Genomic DNA, 13,098 nt, shown 5'->3' on the forward strand with positions numbered 1-13,098 from the left:
TGGACATCAGCAACAGTCTTGGGATCCATGGCTATAGAATTATGGGTTGAATAAAGCAACACGAAAACTTTAGGTACGAAATCGAAATCACCTACACAAATTTATTCTGAACAATAGCGTTACTGAAACAAAATGTTTGAAGGCACTGATACATAGATGCATGATGAGAAAGATGTTGACTAATAGGAGAGCAGGATCTTATGGTGGTAAAAATGTTGACCAATAGGAGAGCAGGATCTTTTGGCGGTAAGGTAGCTAACATCAGCATAGGGAGATAACCAATGGAGAGCAGGACAATGATGGCGAGATTAACGTTTATCGGCGGCCGGGTGAAACTTATGTATCATGACGGGTTTTTCGTAATATGAGGTGAAAAAAATCTTTGTTTCTCTTTGTATCATGAATTTTTCGTATATAGAAACTTCGTATCAAGAGGTATTACTATAGTATCACTATATTAGAGAATAAACTATGAAAACGTGTTGTTGTCGTCTTACTTCGGGGTCTTTAAGAGCTTAAGCCGTTTTCCACCCGGATGAGCCTGGAGCGGAGGCTGCCCTGATCAACTCGCTGCGGGGAATCGTCACACAGACCCACTTATCCCTGGACGAACGCCCTTTCTTGCTTTTCTTCTTGGAGGTCCTCGATCGTTTCCTGGACGGGGCTGAGCGGGAGCGAGACCTTCTCCGGGACCTCTTCCGCTACTTTCTTTCCTCACGGGGATCAGTCTTCCGAACAGGACGAGTCTGACGAGGATGGTGAAGAGGAGGACGAAGAAGAGGTGGAAGAAGAGTTCGCCGAAGACCTCCGATGCCGATGTAGGGTCCACGCGCTACTTCACCGGCGTGAACGGCTGCATAAAGTCGGGCGGGAGTGTCGACGACGGCACCGGGGGAGTCCGAATAGTCTTCCTGGACGGGAACCAGCCGCCGAACTCTTCCTCTTGGCACATCGGCAACCTGAAGGGCGTCCTAGGCGTCGTCCAAACGATGGAGTCAGGGTCCGACGAACCTGTCGGTGGCCTCTCCTTGTCTACTTCTCCCCCGGGCGCTGAAGTACCTGAAACACACTGCCATGATGCAGGGGAAGGAGCCGGAGCCGTCTTCCCCCACACCGGGTCTTCGGTAGAGGCGGGTCCTGTGGGCACCAGGACTTAGTCTCCCGAGCACACTCCCGCCTGCGAAGAAACAACATCCCCCACATCAGGAACATCGGACTCATGGGGAGCGGCAATGGGCTGCTTCCACGCAACGGACTTACCTCGTCCCCTACTCTGGGTAGGGGAAGGTGAAGGGGAACCTCTCTCCGAAGGAGCCGTGGCCGAAACCAAGGGCGAGGCGGCGCCCACCTTCTTAGATCTCTTAGATGCCTTCTTCTTCTTTGTCCCGTATAAGGCCTCCCACTCCGGACACGTGGCGGACGGGGAACACACGCTACCCCTGCACGATGAACACAGGGTATGCGGGTCAACCTCCGGTTTAGATAAAAACGCACCACACGATTTACCGGTCTTAGGCCCGGGGCAACGCCGTTGGTGATCCATACTAGAACACAAAAGCACCAAGCAACACAAGAACACAGGGGAAAGAGGTGGATGAAAGGATACAAGGGAATCGGTAAACACGTGGTAACAACGTGGGGGGACAAAGGGTCGCACGGGATGTGAGAGAGCGGCTAGATGTGAATCACGCCGCAACCAGAAGCTTACTGGTGACCAAGACCTAGCTCCATGCTCTCGCACGCTGACCCGGGTCGCCTCAGGGCGAGTATCCTTCCGCCACAGAGGGACCCACTATAGAAAACGGAGATAGGGGAAACTACACAAAATTCTAGTCGGTTGGGAGGAGAATTGCCAAATTGTAGACATCTACATTTACAAGTACTGCATGTATGTACATTTATTTGTAAAAATCACAAATTTTAAGTAATTTCTATTTTTCCTAACAGTACTTACCTCGAACTACGTACTTTCTTAGGAGTATCTTGGATCTCCTCCCAACCGACCAGAGTTTTGTGTAGTTTACCCTATACCCATTTTCTATGAGGGGTAACCTCAGGCGGAGTGATACGCACCCTGAGGCTAACCCTGGGTCAGAGAGCATGCTTGCTCAGGTCTCGACCTCCAGTAAGTTCTTGGTAGTTTTAGGTCTCTAAGAATTCCATAAGGCACTCGGGGAAGGAAGGGCGGGCCATTACCCGAAAGTAGTTCGAGGTAAGTACTGTTAGGAAAAATACAAATTACTTAAAATTTGTGATTTGTTCCAACACGGAGTACTTACCTCGAACTACTTTCTTAGGAGACTTATACTTTAGGAAGTGGGAGTGGCCTTAAATCTTCTGAGACCGTGCTGAGATATATCCAAAGACCTAGATAGGAGGCTAGGTCTTGATGACCCCAAGGAAAAACGAGAATAGAGGTACCTACACAAAAAGCTCATCTTAGTGTCTAAATAACTCACCTCTGCAAGAAATCCTAGGAGCCATGTCCTTCCAAAGTAGGGGTCCTTGTATCCCGGTTCAGAGTCCTATCTGAGACCATTTTAAGCGGAATAGGGGGAGGAAGAACAAGGGGGTTAAGGAACGAACCTGTGTCTCTTGTACTTTCTACCCGTGGTTATCACTGGGGCTAGACCTTTAAACCGTTTGGAGCGCAGAAACGACGGTTCCTATCGAGAACCCGTCCAGGGATTTTCTTGAATAGTCCTTCAAGTAATGAGCAGTGAAGGTAGACTGGTTAGCCCAGGTGCCTGCTCTCAGGACTTTGGCCTACTGCCATATTCTTCTTGAAGGCTTACGTGGTACTCAGACCCCTAATGTCGTGGGGTCTGGGCTTTCCCGGCAGGGGGATATCCGCCTTACTGTAGGCCCTGATGATCACCTGCCTCAGTCAAGAGATAGTGTTCTTCGAGACTGGCTTCTTCACCAGGCCCGTGGACACAAACAGACTTTTGATCTCGGGCCGAAGTCTGGCTGTCCTCTCTAAGTAATTTCTTACGGCCCTGACAGGGCACAGACGCAAGTCCTTCGAGTTGTCCGATCAAGGAATTGCTGGTATTGAGAACCCCTCAAACCTGGGATCCCACACGGCCGGATTCTGGGTCTTCGCGACGAAGGATGGCACAAACCTAAAGGTGAACTCCCGCCAACCCTTCGAGTGAGAGACCTCGTAGGACAGTCCATGTATCTCCCCTACTCGTTTCGCCTAAGCTAATGCCAATAGGAAAACTGTCTTGAGGGTGAGATCCTTGTCCACGATGTCCTTTAGGGGTATTCGAAGGGAGGCTCTGACAACATCTTCAGGACCCTGCCCACGTCCCACTGTGGCACCCGAACGGCTTGTGGGGGACACGATTGCTCGAAGCTCTTAATGAGCATCGAGAGATGTCTGGAGGTTCCCAGGTCGATGCCTTTCAGGAGGAAGACTTGACCCAGAGCAGCCCGTACTCCCTTGATGGCCGGGATGGACATGTTGACCACGTCCCTGAGATAAACCAAGAAGTCCGCTATCTCCGGGATGGAGGCCCTCAGGGGCCTGATGTTCTTAGAGGCGCACCACTTAGTAAAGGTGGCCCATTTTGCTTGGTAGACTGCTGCCGATGATCGCCTCAGGTAGCCTGACATCCTCGCTGCCGTCCCCGACGAATAGCCTTCTTTCCTCAGGAGACGCTCGATAACCTCCACGCGTGAAGACGGAGGGACCGAGGGTTCTCGTGAAGCCTTTGGAAATATGGTTGCCGAAGAAGGTCTTGCCTGTCTGGAAGGGGCCAAGGTGGAAGTCGTGCCAGTTCTTTTAGATGCACGAACCATTCTCTCTCTGGCCACCAGGGCGCTACCAAAGTCATCCACAGGTTGTCCGCCCTCCTTACTCTGTTGAGGACCTGTCTGAGCATCCCGAAGGGGGGGGAAGGCGTTCAACCTCGTTGCGAAGAGGTCCATCACCGGCGATCCCCATTTTAGAATGATGGTTTTGGCTACTTCTGGGTGCAGGGACCATTCGGAACCCACTACTTGTCCCATCCTGCTGAGGCCGTCGGCTAGGACGTTCCTCTTTCCCGGAATGAACCTTGCTGAGATCCTGATCTGTTCTACTTCGGCCCATTCCAGCAGTTCCAACGTGAGGACGCACAACTCCTTCGATCTTAGTCCTCCTTGTTTCTTTATGTAGGCCACCACCGTCGCGTTGTCGCACATCAACGCCACGGTGTTCCCCCGGAGTAGATGGACAAACTCCGGGCACGCCCTTTGTACTGCCCTCATCTATAGCACGTTTATGTGCTGGGCTTTCTCCTCGTCCGTCCAAGTCCCTCTTGCTGACCGTCCGAGCAGATGGGCACCCCACCCCTCCTTTGATGCGTCTGTGAACAGGAGCATCTCCGAAGGGTCGGCTGCGAAGGGCACTCCCTTGAGGGTGTTCGACCTGCTGCACTACCACTCTAGGACCTCCTACGTCTCCGAGAACACTGGGATCACCTTGTGGGGGGAGTCCCTCTGGTTCCGGTTCTCCTTCAGATTCCACTGGACCTCTCTGAGCTTCAGCCTGCCCTGGGGGACCAGCTTTTCTAATGACACAAGGTGTCCTATCAGTCTCTGCCAGTCCTTCGCTCTCCTGGGCTGGTCCGACACGAAGGGACGGAGGACTTGGTCTAGGTTGTCTAAAATCTCCGCGGAGGGGAAGGCTCTCGCCAACCGGGAGTCCAGAACCATTCCGAGGTAGGTCATCCTGGTGGAGGGTATCAACTGGGACTTCTTCAGGTTGATGATGATACCCAGGATGTTGCAGAACCGCAGAAGCTTTGTGCCTTGTTCCCTCAGTACTTCCTCTGAGGCTGAAAGTAACAACCAGTCGTCTAGGTACCGAATCAGGCGAATGCCCTGTTCGTGTGCCCAGGCTGAGACCGTCGTGAAGACCTGAGGGGCTGTGGACAGCTCGAAGCAGAGGGTCTTGAACTGCAACGTCTGGGTACCCCATTTCACCCGTAGGTACTTCCTGCTCGATGGATGAACTGGAATTTGGAAGTAGATGTCCTTGAGGTCTACTGACATCATGAAGTCCCCTTCCCTCAAGGACGCTAAGACCGACTTCGGAGTGTCCATCTTGAAGTCGGTCTTGCACACGAATTTGTTGAGGGCTGAGAGGTCTATGACCGGTCTCCAGCCCCCTGTTGCCTTCTCAACCAGGAACAGCCTGCTGTAGAACCCCGGACCAGGGTCCTTGACTGGTTCCAGCGCTCCATTTGCCAATATCGCTGAGACTTCTTCCTGTAGGGCTGTCCTTTTTCAAGGGGTCCTTGGGGGCTAGCCACCCTGCCTGCTGATCCGGTATCAGAGGTGGGGGTTCCGCTAGGAAGGGTAACCTGTACCCTTCCTTCAGGACTGCCACGGTCCACGGGTCTGCTCCGTGGTCTTTCCATGCTTGCCAAGAGTGTTTGAGGCATCCCCCCACCTGAGGCTTCGGCAGGAGTAGGGGGCCTCCCTCCCTATCTTCTCCTAGAGGCACGGCCTGAACGCCCTCTTCTAGACGCTGCATACGAAGGCCTATAGGAGGATGGAGCTGAGGCTGCTCGCCTACAGGAGGGCTGAGAGGACTGTGACCAGGCCGTAGTAGGGGTGTCTCTCCTGGGATGGCTAGGAGTAGCCCGAGATGGTAGAGGAACATCGGAGGTCGACCTTCTGTGCACGGGCCTCCTCACTGGAGGGGGGTGTCTGGGATCGCCCTGGTCCTTGAGTTTCCTGACCCTTTCAATTGACTCCTCAGCTGCCTTTAAGGGGAAAATCGAGTCGTCCCACAGGGTTAGGCTTCTCAGGGACCCCGCCTCTCTGTCGGGGAGCCGTCTGGTGATCTAGTTAAGGACCGTGTCCCTCCTCCGTAGGACCCAGTTGGCAGCCTGCGCTAGTGACTGGTATGACAGAAACTTCAGGGCCTTACCTCCCGAGCTAATCAGCTCCTTGAGTAAGGCCTGATTTTCTGGGACCGTGAGGTCGTACGATGCCTGGACGCCCACCAGGGTAGAAGCCCACCAATTCAGCCAGGAGGAGACGTTCACCAGGTCCTTTGCAATCTCCTCCATCATGGTGGCTTCCGCAGGAGAAAAACAGATTGGTACTGTCGAGGCCCTCTCTTCCGCAGCTCCTTGTCCCAAAACGGCGGGTGCAAGTTCCAGTGTACAGGCACCTGCACGGTGGCCCTCCGGGAGGTAAAACTTGCTCTGGGACTTCAGGCCCTGTAGTAGTTTGGAGGAACTCTGGTTCTTGGGAGCCTCGGCATGGTTGGCCACAATCTTGTCTACGTGGGCTCTCCCTAACTTCACATCCCTGGCTAACGGAAGTGCCAGGGAGGGTCTCTACTGGACGGGGGCATCCACCAGTCTGTTGAGACTGGACCGCCAGAATTCTTCGGAGGAGGGCTCGGGCTCGTCCAGCCTGTGGTGTCTCTGAATGAGGCCTATCACTCTGCGATAGGCTGACACCTCCGCTGCTGAACCCTCCCCCTGATCGTCCAGCTCCTCCGCAGGACGAACTGCTGCATGCGACGGGGCACCTCCGTCGGAGGCCTTCGTATGGGGAGAAGCCAAGGCCTTGGTCCTCTCCATCTCCTGGGGTTCTGGCTGAAGAGCGGGCATAGCCGCCGAGACGGAGGCCTCCGTCCTCGGTCTATCCTGCCTCACGGAAGTCCACGTGTCTGCGGGTTTACTCGACGAGGGGAGCCGTCCTTCACGATCCTGACGGCTCAGGGATGTCTTGGAGGCCTGGACGCGGCTGCCAGACCGAAGGGGCGACTCTCTCCGCTGGGCGGATGGAGCCAGAACCTTCACGGACTTATGCCTGTCTGCTGGGACCTGGAACGGCGACTCCCTCCGTCGGTCGAATCTGCTACTGGACGAGTATCTCTCCGGAGAATGGACTCTAGGGCGCCAACCTGAAGAGCCTGGGACCGCTGCCTACTCCAACAGTCTGCTGCGAGGTATAACAACCCACTCCTCGTCTGGGGAGACACTTCTCCTCCATTTTCTTCTGGGGGATCGGGAACGTCTTCTCCCGTGGCGAGACCTGGAGCGGGAGCGCAAACGGGAGTGCCTCCTGCGGGACTTCTCTCAATGTCTTCTGTGTTTCCTCCGGGCTTCGTCCTCCGAGGAGCAGGAAAAAGCCTCGACTGACGAACCCGACAACTTGTAGGTGCGTTTAGGCGGGCCCGACTCATGCGAAGACGTAGGAGGGTTCCCTCGACGCTCGACCGACGGCGGGGCCTGTAAGAAGACGTCCGGAAACGTAGCAGATGGCACTGGAGGGGAGCGCGAACGCTCTTCAGTGGGAGACCAGGAACCGAAGCCCTCTTCCATTCTCAGCGGAGACCTGAAGGCCGTCTTCGGGGGTACGCACGCGAGGGGGTCTGATGTTGGCGAGTGTTCCTTCTCAGCGGTACCTTCGGCTGCTTTAGTTCCTGAAAAACAAGCCCAAGAGGCTGGAGAAGAATTAGGGACATTTTTCCTCCACACAGGGTCATCAGAGGAGACGTGCCCTGATTGCACCAGGACTCCGTCCCCCACACACACTCCCGACCCTCCCTCAGGCCCCACACAAGTACTCCGTGTTGGAACAAACTAAAATCTATTTGGTTGTAAGCTTACAATAGATTCTTATTAACCATATATTATTCAAATTGAATTTATAGAATACAGTACAGGACTGGGAATGGTTATTTGTGGTTAAGCCTAATGACCAAGTAAATTTGATTAGTTTTTTTTTTTTTTCTTTAAGGTGCCTATCTTGGAACCCAATTACTTACACAGGATAAAGTATACCTGTAGTGCTTCTCTATACCTCCAACTGCTGATGATAACTTATTCACTAGTAGAGGGGAATGTTTTCAGAAGGGAAGATGAGCTGCAGCAATATTTTTTGTCCTTAAATTTTAACATTTCTAGGGAGCCCGCCCTGTCATGACAGGGAAGTTTCACTACATTCACCTGATACCCTGACCAATGCTGTATGGCTGCCACACCCCGGCACAGGAAGAAAAAGTGAAGATAGAGTTCGATGAAGATGTGAGGAGAGGTGTTATACCTGTATCTAATGAGGAAGCAATGGAATGCTGAAAGAACAGTAATGGTGGCCTTAATGATTCAAGACAGCTACCAATGACAAAAGGGGGTTTCATCAAGTAGAGCTAAACGAGGAAAGCAGATCCCTCACCAGGTATTCCACTAGTAGCATTACCAGTATTGAAGGACGCCCATACATCACTACCCCGCTATCAATGGCTGTATAGTACATAACATTTTGATGGTGCCGTTTTGAGATTTCCCACGTAAACTCAAGGGTGTAGACAAAACACTTTTGCATGGTGGTATGCCTACAAGCCTTCTACTGATGACCACATCTCTGTTACAATGAATTTTCCCTTGCCAGCTAAACCAACCCTATCTGACATTAGATTGTAGCACTGTTTTGTGAACTGGGTTTGGCAACGTTCCTCACCACTGCGCCCCATCATGGATCTCGGAAACCCACCCCACGGCTACCAACTGAAGCAAGGAAGGCATTAGCTTTGTAAAGTTGTCCTTCAGTAATATTGTTGTTGCACCTCAAATTAAGTCCCCCTTCTGCTGTAAGGGAGACAAAAATTGTCTATGTGGTAGCCATTACCTCACCTCTGCCAAGGCCAGCTATGCTGATGTGGGAGCCCTTACCATTGTGTAGTACCTCAATAAGTCACAGCTCTTCGTTCCGAGATGCTGTCATTACGAATCATTTCCCACTCATCAAGCTACGAGGAAACAAAGCCCTGACAGATGTTCTCAACCCATGGTTAGGCTAAGGAGAAATCCCTGCAGTTTATTTTCCACATTTGGGAAGAGGAACAGTGCTGTTGACTTCTTATCAAGGAAAGAGAGCTTTAGACCTTTAGGACATTGCCAGCAGCCAGACATCACTACGAGGTAGACAGACATTGTCAACAAATGTTTCAACAGGTCAGATTAATCACCATACATCATGAGACTTCTCAATACACTAAGTCAATTTTTGTGCAATTGAAGAATAAACAGACCAGATGTTTCTTAATAAATTTGCAATAAAAAAATAACATTTTAATTAGTTGTATGTGTATAATTTTAGGTAGAGTGCTATATAGTAATTTCAAAGTATTCATTCAGAAGTGGAATTTATGAAAAAAGTATAATCATTTGCATATCGAAAGGCTTGCTCTCAAGCCCAAACCACACAGGTAGTATATATGAAAAGAATGGTATCACATGCATCAAGACCCTTTGCAAAAGCCAAGCTTCAAGCTATGGAACAGACAATTACTTTAAGCATACCTATTAAGACATTTTGCAAATTGGACAGTAATCAGCTACCACAAAAGTATTCATCCAATGGAGTATAATTTTCAATTCTGAGTGCAAAAATAATCTCCTCTTGGTCACCCACTTCTGCTGTTAATGCTAAATCCTGATGTATAGCTTGTACTTCTTCCATATCATCTTCACTCCCGCATTAAAGATAAAGTTGTAATAGTTTTTTATGTGTACTTTTGTATTCCATCCTAATCAGTAGGAATATTAAGTCACATTACTGCACATGGAAAATAACAAAACATTTTACAAAAAATGAAAGTGTATTTGCAATTTGCTTTCTACAGTATTCATTAAAACAACCTCCTGGGAACACAGTCTCCTGATTATTGTATTTATAACTAGATTTTCATGTTCACTGCATCAATGAGCATTGTACTCAAATTCCAATTCAGCATAATAAAGTACAAAAATACTTTTTGACAAATCACCAAGATGCAGGTAAAAATGACAAAACTGCAAGTGTTCTTTGAGATGTTAATCCACTAAATATTTGCCCAAATCAAAAACTCTTCAAATTACATTGACAGACCTTGCAAGCATTATAGTATTAAAAGCCATAAGACCACACAAACACTAATACAATCTTTACAGTAAAAAACTGGTGTATGTATATATATATATATATATATATATATATATATATATATATATATATATATATATATATATCATACATTTCTAACCACTCTGAAAGCCCTAATTCCAACTAGTGGGTAAGCAATGAAGCTTTGTTTACAATTCTTTCTATCAAACTGAAGGTCATTAACAATGGAGGTATTTTTCGACTGCTTTGAACAAATATTGTCATCGGATTAACTGTGCACAATTATATGTACATATATTATATACATATGTATACCTATATTATATTTAATATATATATAATACATATATAATATATACACATATATATACATATATAAAGGCTACAATCCTTTGCCACTAAAGTATATATATGATTAAATTACAATTTTTTTCAATATAAATGGCTATTGTCAGAATGATAATATCAGTTTAATTAAAGCACTGTATTAAATTTTAAATTACCATTCAACAGTACTGTATATCTTAGATAAGAGTAACATAAAAAAATATACTTAAGAAAATGAAATGGTTAAAGAGCAAGAGATTGAGAAAAAATTTGCTAAGTGCCTCACTAGTAAAAACCTTAATAAATTCAATTGAAGTTACGCTGAACACATTTAGTGTAATTTTTACCTGACTGAGGGCACTGTGATACATACAAAAGGCTCATTGAAATTAAATGTTGCAAACTCTTCTAGAAGGAAACATGTGTCAACGCCCTAAAGGCAACTGATTTACCACCTTTACTTCAATAGTGTTACCGCAATATATGGGGTCTGGGACTATTTTCCAAAAAATTTGATGTGAACTTTAGTAATATTTCCTTGCATTTATCTTGACTGCAATAAAATAATCCTTAAGCAGATTACAAATGGAACTTCAAAAAGAGTTTACAACTGAAGATTTCACCTAATTTAATACTGATACACTCACATAAATGCAAGCCCAGCAGAAACTATCACCAGACATATTATGAATGGGTTAAATTTTTCTATTTTGAAAAATCAGTGCAAATAAGTCCTATAATCTTGGAAACTGATAATTCAAAATAAGAACTTCTAACCCAATAAAACATATACATGTATACATTGGAAACCACCACAAAAGAAAATGAAGGTTAACTTACAAAACAAACCCTCAAAAAGGGAATTTACAAATTATGAAAATACTATGAAGTGAAATGCAATGATAATAATGTAAGTACGTACAGTACTCATGGTAGAGTCGCTAAAAACAGCCCATTAAATGCTTTTAAATGTACAACTTACAAGATTTGCCTACGTATAAAGACATCAAAAAGAAAAATATGAGCATGTTTTGTAAATAATGTTGTATTTCAAAGTTACAAACCTAGAACATGAGTGAAGGGGAAACACCAAAACTGTAAATAATCAAAGACTTGTTTGGAAAATACTCTAAGTAACTCAGAATTCAAACTACAGGACATAACATAAAAGAGAAAGTGGGAGGGACTACAAGATATTACAAGGGTGGAGGGCTAGTCACAGCACCTCCTCAAGGAAGGCACCTCTCTGTATGGATACTCCTACATCAACTACATTTGTCCTTAATTTTTCTTTGAGAGAAGGGCAACAACAGTTCTATAAAAAGGCTAAGAACTTCAACTACGGCTACAATGCAAAAACTGATACAAATTATAATTTTGGTAAAACTTTTCAAGTTGAAAATATAACCAGCAAATTCTAAATGCTTATAAATGAATGTGAAGCTTATGTAGCTGGTAAATATCACAAGCTGGCAACCATATGAAATTCCACAGGAAGAGATTCAGTAACTTAACTGCATTTACTTTACTGCACAGTACAACATCTAACAAGCTTCAACAGATGTCTCCTGTATTATGTTTTCTAAATTAATAATGATAACATAAATAAATAAGGTGCTTCAAATTAAAAATTGCATATATGAAATTTCATAGTGGAAAAACACATTTCTGCAAAAATAGGGCAGACAATACGAGCTAAAGAGTCTGAAATTAAAATGTTATATTTTCAAACTAGCAAGACTATGGGATGATGCCCCATCTTGTTCTAAATACAACATTCTTACTAGGGCTGCATTTTCATCAAAGCTTAATAAAATTATGTTTCTAGGACAAGCCCTCACTCAAAAACTCAACAGACTCAACTGACAAAGTAGATCAATCACAGAATGCATAAGAAAAATGGACTTGTAGTATAAGAAACAGTGGATTTAAATTCATAATACAAATATAAGCAATTACCAGAGCTTTTGCACTTTGAATGAAATGCAGCAAAAACTACTATTACAAATTCTAAGATGACAAATTGCATCGAAGTGCATCAAATGAGAGCAATGCCATCAGTTCTACTATGATGGTCAGAAAGATGACATAAATGATTTAACACAAAAAGGAAGACATTTATGCCAAACTCATCAAGGTTGGGCATTCCTCTTCAACTGAATGACTTCTTTCTAATTATGGGAATATGGCAATTTCCAAAAATAAATCTTTCATCTATCAACTTCATTTGCCTCTTCAACAACTTTAACTCTCTAATAACTAAAGACAGACAAACTAATATGCCCAGCCTTGAAAAAAGTAGACCTTCCCAATATAGATGACATCCTACATAACTATTGTACTGAACTGTACTTACAAGATAATTCCAACTAGTCAGGCATCAAGATGTTCCGATAAATCTGATGGCACTGTGTGCATAAACCTATTATGACTGAATACTTTAATTCTAATTCTACACGACTATACCATGTTAAACAGTTTTTCTACTAATTCTATTTTTTAATGGCTTGTAACAAGTTAATTGCAATAGTTCGTAGTTCCCGTGTGTCACGTAAAACATCTGACCTACTTGTATACAACCCTCAATAAACAAATAATTATTCCCACACAAGATTAAAGGCCAATGTGGGTATGACAGAGTGAAAGTAAAGGAGAGATAGACAGATGTCTTTCAGAAATAGAACTATGGAGAGTCTGTGTTCCCTGGTGGTGGAGGTGGCATGATGACGGGATCCCCAATGCTGGCTAGGCCATGTACTTTGTACTCTTAGAACTGTGTAGTGATTGCTAATGTTACCATTATTCTCATCACCAGATTCTGACCTTCACATTAACTTATAACAGTATACCTAGACATGAGCATTTTATGCT

This window comes from Palaemon carinicauda, chromosome 3 (assembly GCF_036898095.1).
Source record: "Palaemon carinicauda isolate YSFRI2023 chromosome 3, ASM3689809v2, whole genome shotgun sequence".
In the NCBI taxonomy this organism is placed as follows: domain Eukaryota; kingdom Metazoa; phylum Arthropoda; class Malacostraca; order Decapoda; family Palaemonidae; genus Palaemon; species Palaemon carinicauda.